Here is a 5,503-nt window from a genome sequence, read left to right as displayed (position 1 = left end):
GGAAGGAAGGAAGGAAGGAAGGAAGGAAGGAAGGAAGGAAGGAAGGAGGGAAGGAAGGAAAAGTCACCAAGGTCACAGATGCCAAGTTAAGAACCTCTGTCCTGTAGGGTATTATAACTCTTAGAAACCCTCCAAAAAGTCGTTGTTTCCATGGAATCTTTTACTTTTTGCTTCTAATGTTCTCAGGCTCACCCAGAGAGGAGGAATGAGCTAGGAAAGGGTCATGAACAAGACTTTTCCCAGCTATCTTGAATGGTGGGTGCTCTCTGGTCCTTAAGGAGTAACTGAGCTTGTCACAAAATCACTGAATTTCAGGGTTGGAAGGGACCCTGCCTGATGCTTGTCCCTATGATGTGCCCAGCAGGAGCTACCAACAAGGTGCTGGCCAGCAATGTTCAAGGAGAGGCAGCCCCCCCCGAGGTGGCCTAGCCCACTGTACCTCAGGAGAGTCTCATTATTATGAAGGGGTCGGCTCCCTTCCCGTACTTGAGGCTAAATTTGCATTGTGGCACCTTCTTCCCATTTCTCGGGAGGCCCAACAAAATGTGTCTAATTCCTCTTCCATGTGACAGTCCTAGGAAGAACTTAAGTATAGGAATACTTAAGGATGGCAGTTATTTTGGTCTCACCCCAGTGTTCTCTGAGATAGGTCCACCAGCCCATCCTCTTACAGCCCAAGGAGACATTGGCTATGGAGCCGACAGTGAAAAGTTCTCCACAGAAAATTCTCAGAAATGCAACTTCTGTGAAAATAACATCTTTAAACTTTAAAATTTCTCAAGTTCTTTAGTTTTTTTTTTCTGCTTCTGGATATATTTATTTCTTAAATATTCAAGATCAACAAGCATTCGTCTTTCCTCTTCTTCCTCCCAAACAGGGGGGAGGAGAGTAAAACCAAATCCTTTTGATGAATGACCTGGGGATGGGTGCCCCAGTTGCTGTATTGGCAGGTCATGGAATATTGTTGTACCACAGGAAACAAGGGAGAGGGCAGCTTGCTTCCTTCAGAGCCCTGTTTGTCGGGGAAATATAGTGAGGTGATGGAGAGGGGTGTCTACCGTCAGGGAGCCCAGAGGCCACCAGACAGGTGCAGAGCCAACACTGATGAAGGCAAGACAGACCAAGAGCTGCTGTTTTCCAGGGTAATCAGGGAAGGCTTTCCGGAGGAAGTACCGTACGGACCCCTCCTTTACTCAGAGGCTTTCCATGATCTAAATTGAGATTGTCTAGGCATTCATCATTCTTTCACCTGTCCATGTCTGGCCTTGTTTACTGTTACTCTTCCTGGGACTTTGGCTGCTCCCCACTTTTCTAAGCTTTCTTTCTGAGACAAGCCTTTATTTCAACAAGAAACCTGCTTTCCCCTGGTGTCTCACTCCCAGCTCTCAGGAAGCAGACATAGGCCAGAAGCTCACTTGGTACATTGTAAAGGGGTGATCTCAGCATTGGTGCACTCACTCAAGGCCATCTTGCTGAGCTATGCATGATGCATTACAGACACACCAAGGATAATTGAGCATTTTCTGCAACTGTGGCTTTTTATTCGATTTGGAGAATGTGTGTCCTCTTGCATTGGAAATATTTCAAAGGGACTTTGACCTAGACACAGGTACTCACTCAGAGCCCAGAGGGTTATACAGCTCCCCCCAGAATGGTGCCAAAGCTTTCACCATGTGTCCAGGACAGGACTCTTATGTCCTTTGGGAACAGCCAGGATCCTTTACCCTTCCCTGGGATGAGAGCACCTCTTCTTTGGAGGCATTCCATGTCCACAACCATTGTAACAGACAGAATGTGGGGGAAAAGTCAGAAGATACCTGTCATGTAGCATCAGGATGACTGGATTTAGAAAGTCAGAAGATAAAGGTCCAATTCCATCTCTTCATGCTGCCTTTAGACCTGGACCAAGTAACTTGACCACTCTGGGCCTTACTTACCTCATCTGTAAAATCGGATTGAGCTAAATGATTGCTAAGATCTGTTTCCTTCCTGATGACTAGAGGCACTGTATTCCAGTGCAAACTTAGAGGTCTGAATTTGAAGAGATGGACCTGGGTTCAAATCTAGTACCTTAACTTACAGCTTACAGCCATGACCTTAGGGAAGTTACTTGAATTCTCCAGGACTCAGTTTCCACATCTCTAAAATCAACAGGTTGGTTAACATGGCTTCTAAGGTCCCTTCTGCTACTAAATTTATGATCCCTTGGCAATGGTGGGCCTGGGTAATGGTGGGAAGCAGGGCATGGTATTTCTCAACACCAATATGTCTATCTATTAAGACAGTACTGATTTCAGGTAAGAGAATACATGAGTTCACCTTGCAAAGCCAGCCTCCCAGAGATAGATTTCAAGGTCCCAGTGGAGGTGGAGAGGGACAGTCATGAAGGGTGGGGGGTAGAAGCAACATGGCAGGAAGTGACAGAGTCTGCAGCCAGGCTGGCAATCTGCTTCTGAGGGGATGGTGAATGCCTCCCACCAGAGCCTGCTCTCCAATGGGGCAGCACACAAGGCTGAAGTGGGGAGGGGCAATGGGCAGCAAAGAGTTGGGGACAATGACCAGATTGGGAATCCAAGGACCTGGGTTCAAATTCCTGTATTTGGGCCTCTTTGGACAAGTCACTTAACTCTCTGAACTTCTGGTCCTTAATTATAAGATAAGGGGGGTTGGTCTAGATGACCTCTGACTTCATTTACAACTCTAATTCTGGGGTCATAGGATTGGGCAGATAGAAGCAAAACAGTGTGCTCTGAACTTTGTTGTCTCATTTAATCCTCCCAAGAAGCCTGGGAGGTATGTGATATCATGATCACATTTTACATTTAGGAAACTAAGACAGACATATGGTAAGTGACTTCCCCAAGGTCACACAGTTGTCAAGTATCTGAGGCTGAATTTGAACCTGACATCAGTCACAGAATTCTATCCACTGCCTCATGTAGCAGCTTCCTTGGAGGAATCAGGACAAGTCTAATGTAGGAATTGGCCTCTGAGCTGAGCTTCAAAGAAATGGGGGAATCTAAGAGCCAGGTGTGAGTCCAGTAGGCATTCCATGTCATCATGTGTGAGGGTCAAGCATGAGAGTGCTGGTCTACCTGGCAGCAAAGGGAATTAGTGAAAAGGAGTCTGTACAGGGAGGATGGCACTGGCTTGTACAATCTTTAAATGTCCCTTCCAGAAGCTGGTTTGATCCCAGAGTTATGGGGTCCTTGACAGAGTTTGTAAATTCTTGGCTTTGGATGCCAGTAGTCTTTCTATAAATACAGATTCCTTCTGATTGTTTTTTTTTCTATTGCTATTTGCATATTTAGATCTTCTGGTAACAAGTGAAAGACAAAAAAATTACAGACAATTTAGAAAAGCCAACTTCCCAATGACAAATGACAGATAATTAAAAAGACAAAGCTGCTAATAGCTAAAATAATTCTGTTTTCAAAGACCTGATGTTAACTAAATCAGAGGATGATTTTAGAAAGTGACAACTTAGAGCATAATCAATACAGGCTCACTTTTAGAAACCCATGGGTATTTGGGAGGTACATCAGGGACCTGTTTTCCTACAAGAGTTCCATGTTCCATGCATCCACAATCATGGGCCTAGAAACACAGGTCCAAAGTAGGTCCAGTGACCCCACTGAAAGCTGGGTTTTGTTGCATGGACATATTCATTAAATCTTTTTCATAAAAGTCCCTGATATAGGATCTACTTATACATTCCTATTAAACATATTTTCACATTAGTCATATTGTATACAAGAATAACAATGAATGGAAGGAATCGTGATAAAAAACAAAACCAAACAAACAAACAAAATACTCTCCTCTACCCTGCATTCAGACTCCATAGTACTTTCTCTAGATGTAGATGGCATTTTCTATCACAAGTTCTTTGGAATTATTTTAGGTCCTTGCATTGCTGAGAAGGGCTAATTTTGAAGGGATTATTCTCCTCAGTGAGTTTTTGAAATTCCTTTTCCATCTGGCAAATTCAACTTTTTAAGCTATTCTCCTCATTGGCTTTTTGGGCCTCTTTTACCATTTGAGTTAGTCTATTTTTTAAGGTATCATTTTCTTCAGTCAAGTGATGGACTCTCTTTTCATGATTTTCTTGCATCATTCTCATTTTTCTTCCCAATTTTTCCTCCACTTCTTTTACATGATTGTCAAAATCCTTCTTGAGCTCCTCCATGGCCTGTAAGCAGTTCATATTTTTTCTTGGAAGCTTTTGATGCAGGAGTTCTGATTTCATTGTCTTCCTCCCCTTCCATACTTTGATCCTTTTTGTCCCCAAAAAAGGACTCTATGGTCTGTTTGTGCTTCCTCTGCTTGCTCATATTGTCAGCCAATGACTTGACTTTTGAGCTCTTTCCCAGGTTAGAACTCTACTTCCAGAGTGGAGAGAGCTATCTCCCCAAATCACTGGGGTTTTCACAGTTTCCAGAGCTATGAGGAGGGTGCCCTCTCTACAGCCCCCACAAGCTCTGGCTCACTGGTCACACACCCCAGGACCACCACCCAAGACTGTGACCCAGATCCAAGCAGGTTAAAGCAAGAATGATTACCCTCTTAATGGTCACTTGGTCCCCCTACAATCTGCAGGCCAGGAGCTCTGGAGGCAGCCAGGCAGCAGCAGCTGCAGGCACCTCACCTCTGCCACTTCTCACCCTGGGGGAAGGGACCAGACCACACTCTTCCTTCACCCTTCCAACATAGTTCCCCACTGACCTTTTATTTTCTCTTTGGTGTTTATGGGTTGAGAAGTCTGGAAACCTCCATAGCTTTTAGTGATCCACTCTCCTGAAGTCTGCTCTGGCCCATCTGGGCTGCCCTGGGGCTGGAACTGAGGCTCACAGGGGACTGTTCTCATCTCCCAGTCTGGTGCAATAGTCCAGCCCTGTCTACCTGCCAGGCTGCCTTCAGCTGAAGATTTGTTCCTCTCTGTCATTTTGTGGGTTCTGTAGCTCTAAAGTTTTTTTAGTCACTTTTTTACATGTATTAGAAGTGATTGGAGTGGGAGCCACATGGAGGTCCTGTTTTTACTCTGCCATCTTGGCTCTGCCCCCAAGAACCGATGCAGAGTGAAGGGAGCAGAAGAAGCAGAAGTATTTATACTATAACAGCAACAATATAAAAACAAAAGCAGAATAAGAAAAACTTCAAAGTTTCATCTTCTTAAAGACCAACTTTTATCTTTAGACTTTCCACATAAATAGGCAAAAAACATGTCATCTTAACTAACAGCAACAAAAATATAATTTATAGGGGTGGCTAGGTGGTGCAGTGAATAGAGCACCAGCACTGGAGTCAGGAGGACCCAAGTTGAAATCCGGCCTCAGATACTGGACACACTTACTAGCCATGTGACCTTGGGCAAGTCACTTAACCCCAATTGCTCTCCAAAAAGCTATATATATATATATATATATATATATATATATATATATATATATATAATTTATAATTCAACTCAATAGTCATGCTAACTAAATGTTCTATATCTATT

The 5,503-nt window shown here is 43.8% G+C and overlaps 1 protein-coding gene across 1 annotated transcript in view; it reads left to right on the top strand.

The window, feature by feature from the left end:
• The window catches only part of LOC138165142 (serine/threonine-protein kinase TNNI3K), a 369,986-nt gene that overhangs the window by 165,313 nt on the left and 199,170 nt on the right, over positions 1 to 5,503 (top strand). The gene's annotated exons all lie outside the window — the stretch shown is intronic.

This window comes from Petaurus breviceps, unplaced genomic scaffold (assembly GCF_028583685.1).
Source record: "Petaurus breviceps papuanus isolate PSGF00001 unplaced genomic scaffold, PetGlider_PUasm1.0 208, whole genome shotgun sequence".
NCBI lineage: Eukaryota > Metazoa > Chordata > Mammalia > Diprotodontia > Petauridae > Petaurus > Petaurus breviceps.
Note: the sequence above shows the minus strand (reverse complement) of the source record. Positions and strands in the feature narration are given on the sequence as shown.